The following is a 22,178-nucleotide window of genomic DNA, read 5'->3' as shown; positions in this document are numbered from 1 at the left end:
TACCTAGGCCATGTCCCAAGTGATGTGATAGCCTTTGATGATGGGAGGTGTCATCCTCCCTGGGGAGTAGATGGGGGGTGGAATGAGAGGTGGTGGGGGACATGGGAGGATGGGAGGGAGAGGGAAGAGGAATCAGTATGTAAAATAAGATTGTTTTAATTTAAATAAAAATAACATGAATCAAACATTAAGAAATAGAAATTACAATGTGTGAGATGGAGTTCAATTGCATTAATAGCAGGTTCAATGATATAGAAGTCAAGTGTAAGAAAAAAAATTGTGAAAATGGGAATGATTCAAAGTAGAAAAGGAGGAAAACCCTACGACTCACATATACTCAGTGAGACTGCACACAATTAAGAATCCCAGCATGTAAAAGACTCTGGGTTCAATCTCAAGCAGCATTGAAAAAAAAGAATAAATGCAAAAATTAAAACAGAATAAGAACATAGTGTCAATATCTAACCATTCTCTCTCCTCTTCATAGTACAATGGATTAAATCCAGGGCCTCACGGATGTTAGAAAAACATTCTGTGACTGAGTTACAGCCCCAGCAGCAAGTAGCTTATTTTGATTTTTGACATCCATTCCTGAATAAGAAAGATATCATTAGGAGCAGACTATGTTATATTTTTTTCACTAAATAACTACACTCAAATTACTTATTAGCTTGATATTTTGGGATATTATAATCCAAAAACTCAGGAGATAAAATCAGATGAGATGGATATTTTCCCTATCTGCATAGTTAAGTTTTAGGCTAGACCGGGCCACATAGGGGGAACCTGACTAAATATAAATTCTATTATTCATACTTTACAGAAAAATATTTACCCTCACACCTCAAGAAATGTAGGCTGCAGTGATCACAAAGCTAGTGGGGACACAGGCTTCCGTCCTTCATGAACCTGACTATAATTTTATGGCCTATATTTTCAAATGATCCTCATTTTCTCCCACATTGACTATTTTAAGTCAGTACTACAATAACACAGCATTTTCTTTTGCAATTTTAGGTCCTCTGAATATTTTGTGCTTCATATTATATGAACTTAGTACAGAACATTGTAGAGAAATATCAGCTGAAATTTTAATTTCTTAAATCATAGCACTGCCTAACCCCATGCAAATTAGACTGGCAAAAACTAACAAATAAATACTATGGTTAGTAGTGAAGAAAGGAATTTTTCTGTTTAGATGAGTTGTGGGAAATTTGGCTGATAATTGATTATGAATGTGAAAGAAAGAAGACAGGAATAGGTCTCCATGAGATAGAGGAGCATATCAGAAGTTGTTACCCAGCTGCTCAGGCAATTATTACAGTAATATAACTCAAAGTTAAATTTTTGAAAATAAGAATCAAGATCCTTGTAACTCTGAAAATGTTTCCATGTGTTAAATTTCATTCAGTAATCACACTCTAAAGTAGAAAATTAGGAGAATGATTTACCCCGTACTCATTTTGACTTACAACATGTTATTAATTTTGAAGCAGAGGCATATTGAAATAGATAAAGGACATCTTTGGCAGCATATGAATTCTTTGTAGTAAAGCAGTCTCAAAGGTACTTCCCATTGTATTTTAATCATGCTTAGATCCATGAATGACATATTTTATGAAGGAAATTTGTACACAAAGAAATAAGTTTTAAAATACCTGGGTATATACATATAGGTAGCAGCTCTATGTGTATTTGGTGTATGTATATAACAGCATATATTGAAGTGCCTATAAGTAAGACATGCTGAAGATAGGCAAACATGTTTAAATATATCAATTTTGCTTCTGCATTTAACTATAACTTTAATGATGAGTTAATTTTCATTCATAAAACACAAATCCAGTGTCTACATATTTAAGACAACAACTGTGTAACAATAACCTGAAAATCTGCTAATTCACATATCTGCAGAAACTGGGATTTCTCATGTATTTAATTTTAAAATTACAAGGTTGTCATATTTTTAAGTAAATTATTCATATACCTACCTTTTGAAAATGGTATCTATGTTAAAGCCTATGGTCAAAAGTAGAATTATGCATATAACTATCCATTTTATTGTATACATTTTTAATGTACTATTTTAAACAGTGTTTTAGAAATTTGAGCTAATATAGCCCATTCTTTACTTAGCAACACTGATCTTTTTGAAATAGAATGCACACAACTGGAAACTGTGAAGTTGTGTACCCATGTAAAGGAATGTTGACTCATCTCAACTGTCACTAAGTGATATAATTCTAGCATTCTAAACACCATACTGTATTTCAGCTCTCCCAGACTCAAAACCAGTGTTTATGAAACATGACACAATGCAAAGATTATCATTTTAGTATATCCTTTTAAAAATGTTTCACCATCTCTGCCCTCTCACATGCACCCAGACCACCCTCCCCTCCCATCCCCCCACACCAATTCCATATGTAGGGCAATGCTATCCAGGTGGGTAAAAGGGAGGGAGGGAAGGAGGGAGGGAGAGGGAGAGGGAACTGGGATCGACATGTAAAATAATAAATTAAATAAAAAATTTTTATTAATATCAAAAAATGTATCACCATTTATTTAGTAAATTTTTTTTCGGTGGTGTGTGTGTGTACACATGCATGTGTCTGCATTTACAACTTGGGGCAGTTTCTTATTTTTTTTTTACCATATTAATTCTTGGCATAGAACTCAGTTCTTCTGGCTTGCTAGTGAGCATATGAACTGGATGAGCCATCCACTGACTTGTTTAATTATAAACAGGTCATCTAGCAGAAAGCAAGTGCCTAGTAAATGATTTTTTGATGGTTGAAACACTGACAACATAACAACACTCTGTTATAATAAAAAAAAATAATATATTTATTTATTATGGTTTTAATATAACCATAAAGTTTATATATATAAACATATCATTTATAATATTGTTGTTTTGATTTATATGTAAACATAATTTATATATAAATAGAATTTATTAATAAGAAAATATGCTAACCATTTTCGAATACTTCCATACTGGAGAACAGTAATACAGTACATATTCAATGAAGATAATTTTACTTAATCTTCTCTACAAGTAAATCATATGGTGTTGTATTAAAATTATTTGATTTTACTTAGAGACACATTCATCTGCCTTCCTACATATGAAATATTGAATATTACTTTGGTTAGAAAGAAAAAAATGTGAACATGATAAATAATATTGCAACAAACATAGGATAAACAGAATATAGCAGCCTAGAGCAACAATGAGATTATTAATAAAACATCATTTATCTCTTGCAAAAAGTAATGAATGAATACTAATGAATGAAATGAGGAAAGCAGCTTTTTCAGAGATGCATACACATATTTTTTTTTAATTTTAAAGTTCCCAGTAGGGATGACAAATTCAGACATTATTAGAACAGAAAGGACCATAGTTCATGCCAAAACAGCCTAAGGAGGGCAACCTGACACTGAGTGGAGATGATAGACTCACAGTGGATGAACAAAGATTCTCAGCTCCTGATTGAGAATTCTTCTTACCACTGTACTCTTTGTCATGTCACACTTGAGAATAAAATTACAAATCAATATAATTTCTTTTACAAGTGTTAAACATATAGAATAAAGAGACAAAAAACAGCTTGAATTCATAAATAAGTAAATAAATACAATAAATCTGAAGACATAGATTAATCAGAGCTTGTAGAATGAATTAGATGACCAATTTATCTGTTACAGGTAGGAAACAATATGTTTTTGTTTGCTTGTTTTTAGAGGAACTGTTTCTTACATATTCATTAAGCTTAAATTGTTTCTATTATTATTTATACTCAGGTTTTATTTCATTTTTAAATGCTAGGTAAAACCACAAAATTCACATGCATTATGTAGAAATGTGATAAGTCTGTGCATAAGTATACTGTATGGCATATATATAATTCTAAATCAAACTGAAAATATGTTTCTTTAATACTTTTATCATTTTATGAGGTAAAAATATTCAATTATTTTTCTCCTTTTAAAAATATAGTGTATAATTTTGTCTTTTTCTACAGTCATATTACAATACTGAAATTCTTTACTCCCATCTAACTCAAGTCACTACTATCTATTCTCAACTTTAATAATTATTTATATCTCATGTATGGTTGACTTTACTGCTATACTTTCTGTGTCACTTATATTTCACTTAACAGAGTAATCTCCAATCCCATCAATGTTGGAGGGAAATGACAGGATTTATTATTTCCTACATAGTTAATAGGAGTATAGATATTTCTTCTACATACTGCTTTCATTTCTTTTGGGTATATAACCAATACCATGATTTCTGGATCATATGATTGTTGTAATTTTTATATTTTTGATGTAACTACATTGTATTTTCCACAACTGCTATACTAAAGCAGGAGTTCTACTGATAATTTCTTCACATTCTGTTTTCTCCAAATTCTCAACAGTTCTTGCTAATTTTAGACCTTTTTATACTAGCCAAGCTTACTGGAATATTTATTTTTTTATTGGTAATTATTTGATGATTACTGGTCTCAAACATTTTCTTATTCATTCATTTTTTCAAGACATGGTCTTTTGGTATAATAGCCCTGGTTCTAATGGAACTCACTCTATAGACCAGGCCGACTTTGGACCAGGTTCACCTGCCTCCGCCCCATGAATGCTAGAATTAAAGGAGTGCACAACCACCATCCAGCATGTTTTGACCACTTGTAATTCTGGATTTAAGAATAAGCCTCTAGTAATGGATGAGTATTTCAGCACATGAATAGACTCTTGGAGCCTATCCCACTAAAGAGACTAAAGAGATACTTTCTCAGACGAGACACATGGGGGAGTGCCTAGACCCTGCCCGAAATGATATGACAGACTTTGAAGACTCTCCATGGAGTCTACTCCCTGGGGAGTATAAAGGGGAAGGGCTGGAGTTTTGTGGGGATGATAGGGGAGGATGGGAGAGTAAGGGAACTGGGATTGACATAGAAAACAACTTTGTTTCAAATTTAAAAGAAAAAGAATAAAACATAAGATAAAATAAAAAAAAAAAAAGAATAAGCCTAAACTTTCATTTGCCCATTTTTCACTTGAGTTGTTTGTTTCTCCATTAATATACTTGAGTTTTAAAAATATATTCTAGATATTAACTCTTCTGTATAAGTAGCACACTAGGGTAGTTTTACATTCTATTGACTGACTTGTATGACAAAAATATTTCATTTTTTGGTCATCTCTTCATTATATTTTTATTTTTCTATCTTTGAATTTTGGGCATTTCCCAAAAGTTCTTTTTATCAACTTTTTATCAACTCTTACTAGTTTCATGATTTTATGTCTTATATTTAAATATTCAATTCATTTTGAATAGTGTACATGATGGAAATAGGCATAAAGTCTTCTTTGTATGCATATGCTAAAGTTTACAATATTCTTTATTAAAAAGATATAGCTTCATTAAAAATCATTTAGCTTTAGAACTCTGCATTTCTAAAATTCATATTCTATTTCATTGATCAACTTTTTTCTCTTTATGTGAATATTCTGTTGTTTTGCTCAATACAGCTTTGATGAAGTTGTCAGAAACTCTAACTAAAGGCCACTATTAACCAGAAATAAAGGCTTAATCAAGATATGAGAATAGTAAAAAAAAATAGTGCCAATATTCTTGATGAAAACATATGGAAAATTCATCACAGAAATACAAACAGAGCCCAGTGATACATTAAAAATAAAATTTATCGAGATCAAGAGGAAATCATCCCCTCTAGGCTAGGATTCAAAATATGATTAATGACAATTATGATAGAACAGAAAAACAGATTGAAGGGACATGAAAAAATAGATTCTTTTTATGGAGGAAATATGGAGATGTCAACTAAGCAGGGTTCAGAGGGAAAGAACAAGCACAGGGCATGCATGGGTCTGCACAAGGTCCAATGAATATATGTTATATCTGTTAGCTTGGCGTTCTTGTGAGATTCTTAACAGTATGAGCAGGTGCATCTCTGACTCTTTTGCCTGCTCTTAATATTTTTCCCTCCTATTGGGTTTCCTGTTAGATCTTCAGTAATGAAGCTTTCAGACAATATTATCTTCTTTGTCCTGTCTGGCTATTAGAGACTTGCTCTTTTCTGAAAAGGAAGTGTGTATGGGGGAGAGGAAAGGTAGAGGAGTGAGACAGGATAAATGGAGAGAGGGAACATGTGGCTGGGATGTATTATATGAGAGAAGAATCAATTTTAAATAAAAATAATGCTAAAAATATATATAACAGACAAACAAAAAATAACCCCAAAGGAACTGGTCAGAATATAATACAAATAAAAAACTAAACCCAAGAACTCTATAATAAACCAATTCAAACCAGAAAAATAAGAGATTCTCTTAACAAAATCTAAGTAATTTTTAGGATACGTACCTTACCATAATAAAGACCAAATATAATAAACAGTATGAAGGACCATACTAAATGGTGAAGATGAAGATTTTACAAGATATAGAATGATGAGTTCCTACATCTACCACTTGCATTGGTGCATTACTAGCAAACCTAACCATATTATAAGAGAAACAAATAAAGGATATCAAGTTGGGAGAGAAAAAGCAAATTGTGACTGTTTTTTAGATCACTTGATCTTATGTAAAGAAAATGCCAAGTGTTCAATTGAAAACATTAATATAATAGAACTGCCACATTCAGTAATATTACAGAACATAAAATCAGCATATAAAACTTAAACACATTTATATATATCAAAAAAGTATGTGAAATAGAAACCCTAAAGTAGATTTACAATACCTACAAATGTGAAAATAAAATATCAAGAAATATATATTAAATTCTGAAGATTTAGAGCAATCTAGACAAATTTAATTGCCATTCTTCACACAAGTCCTACAAAAAAGTCTGAAAATTCATAAGAAAACACACAAAAAAAATGAAGTATTTAGAATGCAGTTAGAGATTTTTCCTGTTTAATAAAGGGTAACTAACAAGTTCTCCTCTATGTTCCACGGTTTTACCTGACTTCAGCAGTTTGGTAGATCATAGTACACAGCATAACTCCTTCAGAAAAAGGCAGGCCTTAACTTCAATTATTTTATTGTTGGTTACCTCTATACAGTTGAAACTTTCTCTGGGCTGCCAACCAGCTCCTAAATAAAGGCATGGTGACTTAACATTAATTATGAATGCATGACCTTAGCTTATGCTTGTCCTATTAGCTCTTCTAACTTATTTAATTTGTGTATATTATCTACGTTTTGCCTTGGGGACTTTTACCTCTTTCATTCTGGTATGTCTTCCTTTCCTGCTTCCACCATGTCTGACTGTTTAGCCCCTGATGTCTCCTTGGTGTCTCATTTTCTTTCATCCCTGAACCTGAATTCCTCCTTCTAATTACACTCTCTGACTGGAAGTCCCACCTATCCTTCCTCCCTAGCTATTAGCTGTTTGTTTAGCTTTCTATTAGACTAGTCAGATGCTTTAGTCAGGCAAGGTAAAACAGCAATATAACTTCTTATTATTAAACAAATGTAACACTTCTTTGCATAGTTAAAAAATATTCTTCAATATCCACTAGATATATACAATTTTTAACTCTTGGATAATTTGTGCTATGCTAGTAGATGTTGTAATTCAATTGCTTTATACTTCAGTAGAACTATTGTTTACCTTTATTTCTTGCCAGTGTCTAAATCTTCCAGATACTATGAAAAATCATTCTCAGAAAAGGAAATTCCTATTTTCTTCAAAGGCTTGTGTTTAAAATGTGTGGTGTCTTCAGCAATAGCTTCTTATCTTCAAATTCTAAAAGAAATAGAAGGCAAATACCATAACTTATATTTTTTGGAGTCACTTGAACACAACAATCAGCATCCCTATGGGAGGATCCAATGCTAGCACTAGAGCTTTCATTAAATAATCTGTAGCTCTTAGAAGAAGCATTATTTGTGCAAATATTACAGCTTCATTTATGCATACATATGTGTGTATTTACACATGCACTTACTTAGTATTTATATATATTTTGTTATATATATATATATATATATATATATATATATCCCTGTATTTTTCAAACATCATTTCTGCTATCCATCCATTTTCCCTTTCCCTGTTTCCATCCCCATTTATCCTATTTCCCCTTGAAACCAACTGAGGCAGAAAATTATCCATATATATATATATATATATATTTATATATATATATATATATTTATATATATATAAATATATATATATATATACGTATATATATATATACGTATATATATATATATATATATATTGCTCAATTGTTCATAGTTAATTCTAATAGGAAGTTTGATGCAGATTTCCAATTACTGCTAACTGATTATATCTGTAAATGCTTTGTGTTTTAACTGGAAACCTATCCTTAGATACACAAGAATTCAAACTCCTAAAACTTCAAAGGTTTTCCTCACAATTGGAAGATCTTATCTCTTCCCACATTTTCTCCTTCAACATACCTGTCTCATCATCTTTTATCTTATTTATTTGTATTTTTATTTGTTTTGATAATATATTAACACATTTCTGAGTTCAAAACTGCAATAACCACTTCATGTCAGGAGATATCATTTACCACCATTATTTGGCATTTCATTGTTTTGCATTGGTCTGATGAAGAATGGCTCCCATAGGGTCATGTGTTTAGATTCTTGGTCCCCATTTGGTGGAACTGCTTGTGGAGGATTAGTAGGTGTTTCTTTGCTGGAGTAGGTGTAGACTTATTCAAGGAGGTATGTCACTGGGTGTAGGCTTTCAGGTTTCAAAGTCCATGTTAGGTCCAGGTTCACTATAACTCTGCCTCTTGTCTGATGATCAGGATATAAGCTTTGCTTATGCTCCAGCAGCCTACCTGCTTGTCATTATGCTTCTCATTGTGATGATTATGAACACACTCATCTGAAACTACATCTAGGTCCCAATGAAATGTTCTTGTCTTTAAGTTATCCTGGTGTTGTTGGCTCTTCCCAGATGTAGACAATAACTAAGACAGGTTCTGATGTCCTTTCTATCTCCTCTTACACAATGCTCTCAAAGCCTTTGTGGTTTTTCATCTATGACAGAGTACCCAGAGTCTTATTCTCAACATGTTAAGCAGTTGTACATCTCTCTGAACTGATGCCCATTCAAAAAGAAGCATGCATATGGCTCCTATTGCTATGACTAAGCAATGGGCTACTATCTGTTTAAGACTGAATTATTGAAGGCTGTGGCAGAAAACTCTCACTATCACCAGTAGAGTAGAAGCTACAGATGCTTTTCCTTCACTGTATTGGATGATTATCTTTCACTGAACCTTAAGGTTTCTATAAACAGGAAAAACTAATACTACCTATTTCCTTCTGAGTTATAATTACAATGAAACTGAGTTATAATTACAATGAAACTAAATGCATGACTAATCATATTCCAATTTTCTGCTAAATAAATTTTGGTAAAATGAAGTTACAGAAATGTGCTAAATGATGCAGGTAATGGGAACTACTTGTTAGCTGAAGAATTTTATTTGAAGCCTCATGTAATTTCAGAATAATTATATTCTAGCTAAAGCATATCATACTGTTTTTCTGTTTTGTGTTTGTTTGTTTTTCTAGACAGGGTTTCTCTGCATTGCTTTGGAGCTTTTCTTGGAACTCACTCTGTAGACCAAGTTGCCCTCGAACTCACAGAGATCTGCCTGCCTCTGCCACCCTAGTGCTAGGATTAAAGGTACCACCACTGCCTGGCTGAAATATATCATATTGTAAAAAGAATGGTCACACATTTTTAAAGAGAAGAAACTAAAAAATTCAATAATATACTCTTAGCCAAATAGATCCACATTGATTCAATTTGGAAAATTTTATTAGATAGAAATAGGGAAAAATATAGACACTGCCAGAAGGTGATATTTTGATAGATATCCTTTTGTTAGTGCACATTAATAGTTGAACATGGATTATACATATCTCAACATTCTATTGGGATCTAATATGCTAAAGATAAGGAATAAATGCGTGTGAAATTCAGGGTGATTTTTTATTTTTAAGTTTTACAGCTGAGAGTAGCAAAGAAAATTGTAGCTCACTCTTAATTATAGAGCTGCAAGAGCAGCCCTGTAATTAGAGCTGTGAAAATTGTCTGGCAACAAATTCTCTTTGTAGTTTGAAGAAGTGAAAATCCTATTGATAGTATTTGATTTAACACACAACTCCAAAGGGATACAGTAACTTCTTAATATTTGTATATTACTTTAAGTATGACAACTGCTAATTGTTATTGTTTGAACATGTGGTATTCATTTTAAATATCTTGGCTTGTATGTCTAATAGATTACCATTTTTATTTCCTGTGTAGAAATTTACATTCTATTTCTGGGAGATGTGATCAAGATAGATATACCAAATGAACACTAGATTCAAAGTTCTTACCCAAAGTTTTTATATCACTTGAAAGATATCCACTTATAAATAATAGTCACTAATGAGTTTAAATTATCAACTTTATCTAATCCTTTTACTTCAATAGTGTTTATATAAACTCTGAAAGACAAATGGTCTTTAGGTACTGTTCATTCAAAGGCATTTTTGTGAAAATTGGAAATTTTGGCTATAGCAATACCATGCAAAAAGCTCTAAGACATTCAAGTCATTAATGTTTCTGTAAATGGCTACAGTATTTTTTAATAATGGGCACAACATTTGTAAGATACTTAACAGGTTATTTAAGCATCACTGTATCTGAAGCTTAGCACTTTGGGAAATTTGTAAAATTTAAAAAAAAAATTCCCTTGATTTTTAAGTACTTTTTTGTTCACAAGTATTTTTTAGTACAAAGATAAAGATAATCAGTTTCATAACCTGTTACAACATTGGCACAAGTAAAACCTGAGGAACATAGACACAATTTGAACATGAAAATTTAATTCTATGGTTGGGTCATCCTGATTTGATTAACTTTAATTCTATTATATGAAATTATATTTCATTTTAAAAGCAGCTAGTAGGAATAAATCTGAAAGATGATTGCTCGAATGGTTATATTTTATCTCAATTTTAGCTGTTTTGTATGCAATCAGATAATAAAGTCAGCATTTGAAAACATATTTTCAGGAAAATATGATGAATTATACAGAATTGAAGCAATGGTGTGTTGATTAGAATTAAATGTTACTTTATCCAATTCTCAATTTGGGTTCAGATCACTCCAGTGCAGTTTCTGCTGTTTCTTGGATCTCCCCATTTTCATAAGGAGTGAGTAGGTGTAATTGCTGGCCAATATCTCATGAGACTCTGTGTGGTAAGTTATGCTTTGGCCAATGCTGCAGATCCAGAAAATCAGTTTGCCTATTGCTCTCTGAATGATGTTTCCGGGACAACAAAACACTGAAAGTGTTTGTTTCATGATAAGTTAAAATGAACTGTTATTTCAAAGTGTGTATATTTATATATAATCTTTGTCTGATTGCACTTACCATCTAAGTTAATGAAATATCTACATACTAAACTAAAATACCACTGGCTCTCTACAAAATTCAGTGGACCAAAGAAAAATTTAATTTTTCCTTAAAATAAATTGTATTGGTAACTATTCTAATTGCTGTGACCAAATACCTTACAGAAAACAGTTTAGGGGAAAGTGTCCATTCTGGGTTATTATTTGTCATAGGAAGTCATGGCAGAAGCAGGCAGGCCAGTTACATAGTATGCACAGTTAAGAAATAGAGAACTCAAACAAAGTCTAGATTATAAAATAAACTTGAAATTGACCAACTTCCACCAACAAGTTTCTATATCCTCAAAGATCCATAACTTTCCAAACAGCACCAGAGCGAGGTAAAATAGTGTGCTTAGGGGGGCGGCATTTCACAGTAAACCACAATACATACTACCTGGAAAAGATTCATAAAAATGCAGTAAAATTAACTCCCAATTTATACAAGAATATTAAAAGTATAACAAGTGCTGTGCATTATAGGGCTTATTTAATCTATATGTAAAAAATATAACTTCAGGGGTGGAGTTGATTTTCTTTTATTTTCCAAGGATAGTTCTTATGGTAGGATTTTAATTTTCTTAAAATTTACCATGTTGCACTTAAAATTTTTATTCTTTTCATGTATAGTGTACTTCACAGTTTACTGTGTTAATGGTTACTAGTTCTCTATCTTTCATCAAAATTATTTTGTAAACCTGCTTTATTTCTCTAGCTAACTGCTTCATTTAATAAAAAGAATATTGGAATCATTTCAATTGACTAGAAAACGACCTACTCTTGATTTTTTTTATTTTAAATTAGAAACAACCTTATTTTACATATAAATCCAAGATCCTTATTCTTCCCCCTGAAACAATCAAATGCCAATAGCTCCTCAGCTAGTGGTAGGACTTCTCTCCTACCTCCGCCATGCTGGGAGTATGTTATGTCATCCACACTGACATAATCACTATGAGTTCATATGCATACCTGCCCTGGTAAGTTTGCCAAGAACTGTTTCCTTGAAGTCATCTATCAACTCTGTCAATCACAATCTTTTCATTAACTTGAACTGTGCTCTGAGCTGCAGTGCTGTTGGTAATAGGAATGAAAAGCATGTTCTCTACAAGAGCAGGAAGTGTTCTTGTTTGTTAAGCCTTGCCTTCAACACCTTAAATATTTTAAAGTTTTCTTTAATTTATATATTTTTTTTTTTTTTTTTTTTTTTTTTAAAATTTTTTTTTTTTTTTTTTTTTTTTATAAAAAATATTTTATAAAAAAAAACAATTATTTATATATATTTTTGTATTTTGGGGCCCCCTTTTTTCAAACTCCTTCCCCCGGAAGGGGGGGCCCTTGTGGGGGGGGAAAAAAAAATTACAAATCTTCCCGGGGTATTCTGGGGGGCTTTTTTCCCCCGTTTTTTAAAAAAGGGCAACACTTTATCTTCTTTTCGGGGGGCTGTGTGGTAAAAAAACCATTAAACTGGGAGGGAACCCCACCTTTTCCTTTTTTTGGGAAACAAAAATAGGAATACTTTTCCCCAGTAACTTGTTCTTCAACTTAAATTTTGGAGTCAAAGCGTTTTTTTTTTTTTTTTTTTTTTTTTTTTTTTATTATTATTATTTTACATGTCGATCCCAGTTCCCTCTCCCTCCCTCCCTCCCCTCCAGCCCTCCCTCCCTCCTTCCCTCCCTTTTGCCCTCTCTACCCTCTCCCATGCACTTTAAACACCCTCCCCTCCCAACCCCCCACCACAATACAATATGTAGGGGAATGCCATCCAGTTGGGGTCATGTAGATCTGACAGGTCCTGTGAAGTAGGGACTAGGGCTTCTCTCCTATCTCTAGAATAAGGCAGTTATCCCTCCATGGGGGATATGTTTGCAAAGTCCTTTTGTGCACCAGGGATACATCCTGGCTCCACTGTCTGAGGTCTCTTAGACTGCTCAGACCTTCTGGCTGAGACCCATATTCAGGGGAGTCCGAGTCAGACCTCTGTTGGCTTCCCAGCTATCAGTCTAGTGGCCCTTAGCTCCTCCTTGTTCAGGTAAGCTGTCTCTATGTACTTCTACCGCATGGTCTTGTCCTCTCCATCTGCTTCTGGGTTCTAGTTTGACTCAGTGTTTATGTATGGGTGTTTGCTCCTGTTTTCAACAGGCATTAGTTGAGGACTCCATGGAGAAGTTAGTTGTTGATCTCACTCTCCGGGAAGGGCATTTATGATAGCCTTTCCACGGAAGCTGAGATTGTTATTTGGGAGCAGTCTTGTAGTTCCCTCGACCTTTCTTTGTGTTCAACTTTATCTTCAAACCAATATTGGCTCCCTCTTTTATGTTCTCTCTCTCTGTCTCTGTCTCTCTCTCTCTTTCCTATTTTCCATTCCTAACCAGGCTCAATCCTCCTAGTCACACATGCCTTCCTCTCCTCCCTCTCATTTTCTCCTACTTCTCTCTCCATTAGCTGTCCTCCCCCACTATACCTGAGGTCTGGGGGACTTGTCCCTTCCCAGTTCTGTGAGGGACTTTATATGAATCTCTTAGAATACAACTTGTATCCTAGTTCCTCTGGTGATGTGAATTATAGGCTGGTGATCATTTGATCTAGGTCTAAAATCCATATATGAGTGAGTACATACTGTGTTCCTCTTTTTGTGACTGGGTTACCTCATTCAGGATGGTTTCTTCAAGTGCCATCCACTTGCCTGCGAATTTCAAGATACCATTATTTTTTTCTGCAGAGTAGTATTCCATTGTGTAGATGTGCCACATCTTCATTAACCATTCTTCAATTGAAGGGCATCTAGGTTGCTTCCAGGTTCTTGCTATTACAAATAGTGCTGCTATGAACATAGTTGAACAGATGTCTTTGTTGCATTGATGTGAATCCTTTGGGTATATGCCTAAGAGGGGGATTGCCGGGTCCTGTGGTAAACTAATTCCCATTTTCCTGAGGAACCGCCATACTGATCTCCAAAGTGGCTGTATGAGTTTGCACTCCCACCAGCAGTGGAGGAGTGTTCCACTTTCTCCACATCCTCTCCAACATAAGTCATCACTGGTGTTTCTAATTTTAGCCATTCTGGCAGGGGTAAGATGGTATCTCAAAGTTGTTTTGATTTGCATTTCCCTGATAGCTAAGGATGTGGAGCATTTTCTTAAGTGTCTTTCAGCCTTTTTGATTTCCTCCATTGAGAATTCTTTCTTCAGTTCTGTACCCCATTTTTTAATAGGGTTATTTGGTGTTTTGTTGACTAGTTTCTTGAGTTCTTTGTATATTTTGGAGATCAGCCCTTTGTCGGATATAGGATTAGTGAAAATCTTTTCCCAGTCAGTGGGCTGCCGTTTGGTCTTGTCAACTGTGTCCTTTGCCTTACAGAAGCTTCTAAGTTTGAAGAGGTCCCATTTATTAATTGTTTCTTTCAGTGTCTGTGCCCCTGGAGTTATGTTCAAGAAGCGGTCTCCTATACCAATTTGTTCAAGGGTACCTCCTACTTTCTCTTCTAAGAGGTTCAATGTGGCTGGATTGATGTTGAGGTCTTTGATCCATTTGGACTTGAGTTTTGTGCATGGCGACAGACATGGGTCTATCTGCAGTCTTCTACACACCCTCATCCAATTGTGCCAGCACCATTTGTTGAAGATGCTGTCTTTGCCCCATTGTATCATTTTAGCTGTTTTGTCGAAAATCAGGTGTTCATAGGTGCATGGATTAATATCAGGATTTTCAATTCGATTCCATTGGTCTACCTGTCTATTTTTATGCCAATACCAGGCTGTTTTCAGAACTATAGCTCTGTAGTAGAGCTTAAAGTCAGGAATGGTGATGCCTCCTGATGTTCTTTTATTGTATAGGGTTGTTTTGGCTATCCTGGGTCTTTTGTTTTTCCATATAAAGTTAATTATTATCCTTTCAAGGTCGGTGAAGAATTGTGGTGGGATTTTAATGGGGATTGCATTGAATCTGTAGATTGCTTTTGGTAAGATTGCCATTTTTACTATGTTTATCCTACCTATCCAAGAGCATGGGAGGTCTTTCCATTTTCTGGTATCTTCTTTAATTTCTTTCTTTAGAGTCACAAAGTTCTTATTATATAGATCTTTTACTTGTTTGGTAAGCGTTACACCAAGATACTTTATGTTGCTTGTGGCTATTGTAAAGGGTGATGTTTCTCTGATTTCTTTCTCTGCCTCTTTGTCGTCTGAAAAAAATAGGGCTACTGATTTTTTTGAGTTTATCTTGTATCCTGCTAGTTTGCTGAAGGTGTTTATCAGCTGTAGGAGTTCCCTGGTAGAGTTTATTGGGTCGCTTATGTAAACTATCATATCATCTGCAAATAGAGACAGTTTGACTTCTTCCTTTCCAATTTGGATGCCCTTGATCTCCTTTTGTTGTCTTATAGCATTAGCTAGAACTTCTAGTACGATATTGAAGAGATATGGAGAGAGAGGACAGCCTTGTCTTGTTCCTGATTTTAGAGGAATTGGCTTAAGTTTCTCTCCATTCAGTTTGATGTTGGCAGTTGGTTTGCTGTATATTGCTCTTATTATGTTTAGGTATGTTCCTGTTATCCCTGACCTCTCTAATACCTTTATCATGAAAGGGTGTTGAATTTTATCGAAGGCTTTTTCTGCATCTAGGGAGATAATCATATGGTTTTTCTTTTTCAGTTTGTTTATATGGTGGATCACGTTGATAGATTTTCGTATGTTAAACCATCCCTGCAATCCAGGTATGAAGCCTACTTGATCATGGTGGATGATTTCTCTGATGTATTTTTGAATTCGGTTTGCCATTATTTTATTGAGTATTTTTGCATCGATGTTCATCAGGGATATTGGTCTGTAGTTTTCTTTCTTAGTTGTGTCTTTGTGAGGTTTGGGTACCAAAGTTATTGTGGCCTCATAAAAAGAGATTGGCAATAAACCTTCTGTTTCTATCTTGTGGAACAGTTTGAGGAGTAGTGGTATTAGTTCTTCCTTGAATGTCTGGTAGAATTCTGCACTGAATCCATCTGGCCCTGGACTTTTTTTCCTTGGAAGGCTTTCGATGACTGCTTCTATTTCATTTCGGGTTATAGGTCTATTTAAGTTGTTTGTCTGTTCTTGATTTAATTTTGGTAAGTGATAGTTATCCAGAAACTTGTCCATTTCCTTTGAATTTTCAATTTTTGTGGAATACAGATTTTCGAAGTATGACCTGAAAATTGTCTGGATTTCCTCTGTGTCTGTTGTTATGTTCCCCATTTCATTTCTGATTTTGTTAATTTGCATGTTCTGTCTCTGCTTTTTCGTTAATTTGGATAAAGGTTTATCAATCTTGTTGATTTTCTCAAAAAACCAACTCTTTGTTGCATTGATTTTTTGTATTGTTTTCCTGGTTTCTATTTTGTTGATTTCAGCCCTCAAGTTGATTATTTCCTGGCGTCTGCTCCTGCGGGTGAATTCGCTTCTCTCTGTTCTAAGGTTTTCAGTTGCGCTGTTAATTCATTTATGTGACTATCCTCTGTTTTCTTCATATGGGCACTTAGTGCAATGAACTTCCCTCGTAGCACTGCTTTCAAGGTGTCCCATAAGTTCGGGTATGTTGTATCCTCATTCTCGTTGAATATTAGAAAGTCTTTAATTTCTTTCTTTATTTCTTCTTTGACCCAGGAGTGGTGCAATTGCACATTGTTCAGTTTCCATGAGTTTGCAGGTTTTCTGCTATTTGTATTGTTGTTGAATTCCAATTTTAAAGCATGGTGGTCCGATAAGATACAGGGGACTATTTCTATTCTCTTGTATCTGTTGAGGTTTGTTATGTCTCCTAGTATGTGGTCGATTTTAGAGAAGGTTCCATGTGGAGCAGAGAAGAAGGTATATTCTTTTGTCTTTGGATGGAATGTTCTATAGATGTCTGTTAGCCCCAGTTGAGACATAACTTCTGTTAATTCTTTTGTTTCTTTGTTGAGTTTCTGATTTGTGGTCCTGTCTAGTGTTGAGAGTGGTGTATTGAAGTCTCCCACTATAAGTGTGTGAGGTTTTATATGAGCTTTGAGTTTTAGTAGTGTTTCTTTTACGAATGTGGGTGGCTTTGTATTAGGGGCATAGATGTTCAGAATTGAGACTTTGTGTTGATGGATTTCTCCTGAGATGAATATGAAATGACCATCTTCATCTCTTTTGACTAGTTTTGGTTTGAAGTCTAGCTTGTTAGATATTAGGATAGCTACGCCTGCTTGCTTCTTATTTCCATTTGATTGGAAAATCTTTTCCCAACCCTTTACCCTGAGGTAATGTCTATCTTTGGAGCTAAGATGTGTTTCTTGTATGCAGCAGAAGGATGGATTCTGTCTTCGTATCCATTCTGTTAATCTGTGTCTTTTTATAGGTGAGTTAAGACCATTAATGTTGAGGGTGAGTAAGGACCATTGATTGTTGATGGTTGTTTGATTTAGGTTTGTTGTTGGCAGTGGTATTGTGAATATATTTGTTCTGCTTCACCCTAGGTTTCTGGTGTAGTTGGATTATCTGTTGCCTACATTTTTGTGGGCGTAGTTACCTTCCTTGGGTTGGAATTTTCCTTCCAATACTTTCTGTAGGGCTGGATTTGTAGATACATATTGGGAAAATCTGGTTTTGTCATTGAATATCTTGTTCTCTCCATCTATATTGACTGAGAGTTTTGCTGGATATAGTAGCCTAGGCTGGCATCCGTGTTCTCTTAATACTTTTAGAACATCTATCCAGGACCTTCTGGCCTTGAGGGTTTCCATGGAGAAGTCAGGTGTAATTTTGATAGGTCTGCCTTTATATGTTACCTGTCCTTTTTCCTTCGCTGCTCTTAATATTTTTTCTTTATTCTGTATGCTAGGTGTTTTGATTATTATATGTCGAGGGGTCTTTTTTCTTTGGTCCAGCCTATTTGGGGTTCGGTATGCTTCTTGTACTTTCATGGGCATGTCCTTCTTCAGATTTGGAAAGTTTTCCTCGATGATTTTGTTGAATATGTTTTCAGCACCTTTGAGCTGGGCTTCCTCACCTTCCTCTATGCCTATTATTCTTAGGTTTGGCCTTTTCATGGTGTCCCACATTTCCTGGATATTTTTTTTTTTTATTTTTTTTTTTTTTTTTTTTTTTTTTTTGTTGATAATTTTTTTTTTTTTTTTTTTTTTTCTGCGGGTGTTTTTTTCTTTTTTTTCTTTTTTTTTTTTTTTTTTTTTTTTGTGTGTGGTTTTCGTTTTTTTGGCCGGCTTTTAATTTTCCAGTTTTCTTTCCATTTTTTTTGCTTTTTTTTTTTTAATTTCGGTTTTCAAATCTTGAACCGTTTCCTTCACCTGGTTAATTGTTTTTTCTTGGCTTTCTGTACTTTCCTTAAGGAATTTGTTCATTTCTTCCACTTTTTTGTTTGTTTTTTCCTCTATTTCTTTAAGGGATTTTCTCATATCTTCTTTGAGGGCCTCTATCATTTTTATGATGGTGATTTTTAAGTCATACCCTTCTGCTTCCTCTGCTTTGTTGTTGTGTTCCATTCTAGTTGGTGTAGATTCCCTAGATTCTGGTGGTGTCATGTTTGTCTTTCTGTTGTTAGGTGTTCTCTTGTATTGCCTTCTTCCCATAGTTTCTTCCTGTAGGTGTTGGTGGTGTCTCTTCCCTCTCTCTATGGTCCTTCCCAGATGGGCTTATGTGGATCAAAGATTCAATGTCTGTATCTCTGTGTGGTCCAAGCTCTCTAGGAGGCTTCTCTCTGGCCAATAGCCGGGAGAAGAGGACGAGGGCTGGACTGGAACTTGAGAAGGTTTTGCAGGGTAGTGGGATCTCACTGGAAACTGGCGCTCTCCAGCTGAGACCTCGTTCTTTGGCAGGGCCCGGATTTGGGGGTCAAGGATCTTGCCTGCAGGAACTCCAAGTGTACCCGCAGAGATAGGCGGATCTCTGGGAGGGGCCTGGGACTCCAGCAGAGGACTGGAGGCGGGGTCAGGGACCAAGCCGGTGGAAATTACAGGTGGTCCCACGTGGATAGTCAGGTCTCCTTTGTTCGGAGTTGCTCCGAGAGGTCTCCGAAGTAGGGTGGACTGTTGGCTCCACCCTCTGTCCCAGTGCTCAACCAGAGCAGCAGGACCGTAGGTGGGGTAGGGCACAGGGTGGGGGGGGGTAGGCTGGAGGTTGGGATGGGTGGGGGGTGTATCAGAGCTCCAAGGGTGCTCTCAAAGGGGACTGGAGACAGGAGCAGCAGGATCAGGGGCCAATCCAGGGAGTTCAGGCGGGGGAGGGGGGTAAAGAGGTTGAAGGGGACAGGCAGCCCCGATTGGGCCCAGACTCACCTCTGGCCAATAGCCGGCAGAAGAGGACGAGGGCTGGGCTGGAACTTGAGAAGGTTTTGCAGGGTAGTGGGATCTCACTGGAAACTTAATTTATATATTTTATGAGTTATTTCAGAATTGGTACTATGAGCTTGGAAATTATTCAAATTCCTCCATATATTTCAGTACCACATCCCTTCCCACCTAAATATAATACCTCTGTTGAGCTTCCCTTTTAAGATTGCCTTCATTGTTTTCTATCAGTTTTGTTATGTTGCGTTTTCATTTTCATCCAACTTTAGGAATTTTTTCCTAAACTGCAGACCTTCAGCAGTTTGTAGAGGACTCAATGTATGTCTGGGAGGAGATAAAATAGGAGTGAACTCTTATTCATAGGATTGGCTCACAAGATATCACACTGTCTTCAGATGCTGTTGGCTTTGGTTTGAGTTGGGGTGCTCATTTGGGATCCAAGGCATATGGTGCTGTGTAGCTTAGGAGCATTTTGGTAAATTAGGTTCAAAACCATTTCTGGAGTATGTAACTGCAGTTCTGGGTCATATTGAAGTTGGGGCCAGTTGGCTTGCAGTGTTGGGTAATACTGTGTGGCTAATAGGCAGGTGAGCCTAACTGTAAAAATTTGAGAAATCATTAATTAATAACCTCTGAAGTGAAAAGTTGATATTTTATTATTTTAGTTATATAAATGGTGATTTTCTTAGTTTTTATATTTACTTTTGTGATTTCATGTGTGATGTGAATGTTTTTATGTATCTCACATTTGTTTGTAACCATGGGTACAAATTTATCACATTGTGTTTATAGAGGTAAAATGAGAAACTTGAATATTAGATCTTTTTTTCTACCTTATTTTGTGCTGTATATGCCAGGTTTTCTACCTTCCAGACATACTCTTGGTTCTATCAACCATCTCCCCATACAGACTTTATCATGTCTGGCTGAAGATAGTATTCAAACTATGGTCTTCAAACTTATGTGAAGATCCTTAACAATGGAAAAATCTCCTCTGTTCAAAATATTGAGTTTCATTATGAAATTGTGTGTGAATATATATATATATATATATATATATATATAGTATATTTATATCACATATAAAACACATATACAATATATATTGTAATATATTATATATTACAATCACACACACACACACTTTGCCCTGCTACCATTCCCCCATAATATACATTACTCCCCAATGTAGTCTGACTTTTACCTTCACATAAAATATATTAACTATGTTATTTAAAAATCTAGATTCTGCTTGTGGAAGAAAACATCCAGTAATCTCTCAGTCCTTCACCTTCTCCCTTTAAGTTCCCCTAGAGTCTTTCTGAGATTTCATTGTACCTTGATTCATCAGATTCAATTTTGTCCCTTGATATTTGTCCATTTCGCCTGACATTTTTCCATTGTCACTTGTTGTATTGAGCATAGCTAGTCCTTTATCTACCAATCTTTCTTAGAAATATGAAACAATTCCTTTCATGTGATTCCCTTTTTGTCACTACATGTAATGAACTTACTCTTGCCAGTTTCCAGGAGCAACTGAGACAGACAAAGCCAAATGGGTAATTTTTGATAAATTTGTCCTTTAATGACATAATCTTAAGTACAACCAAATTGAAAAAGGAAACCGAGAAGTTATGACTTTAATTTTTGATAATAAATTGCCAAAATACATGCTGGCAACAAATTGAGATTACATATGCTGAATATGATAAGAATCATATTTATCTTAAGTGTTTACAGAGCTGAATGGTATTTTTATTTCATATTATAAAGCAAAAAGAAAAATTAATTATATAAATCTACTGTCACAAAAATACTTTTAAAATATAAAGCAAATTTGAAATGGTCAGAACCTCGGTCTGAATTACAATAAAGAGAAGTGTAAAACAGTTTTTGAAAGTCTCTTCTATTAAAATATTGCTAATTTGAATTTGCATCCGGAAGATGTTAAAAATGTAAGACTAAAAAGAAATGATTATCCTCTTGATAATGTTTATCATGTGATAAAGACACATAGGTTTAAGTTGAAGAGGACAATGTTCTATCAACATGGCTTTTCACTTATTATGTTTAAAGAGGATGTATGAGAAACCATAGCTAATGAGTTGTCTCCTCACATGACTCAGAGGGAACTCTTGAACTGTGCTTTTTTTTAATCTTAACTGAAACTTTTATCATTAAATTTCAAGTCTATAATTTTCCCCATGAGTGTAATGGTTATATTACTGTTGTGTTTTATCCTGAGACTCAAAAAACAAAAATACTGCAATATCTCTAGTAAACACAGCAATGAAAGCGATAAGTTAGTGACTAAAACAAGGTGAAGAAAAAGGAACTGTATTTTCTGTCCATTACAATTCAATCTATAACAAACTCTGCATGAAA

This window comes from Phodopus roborovskii, unplaced genomic scaffold (genome assembly GCF_943737965.1).
Source record: "Phodopus roborovskii unplaced genomic scaffold, PHOROB, whole genome shotgun sequence".
Lineage (NCBI taxonomy): Eukaryota > Metazoa > Chordata > Mammalia > Rodentia > Cricetidae > Phodopus > Phodopus roborovskii.
This window is presented reverse-complemented; position numbering follows the sequence as displayed.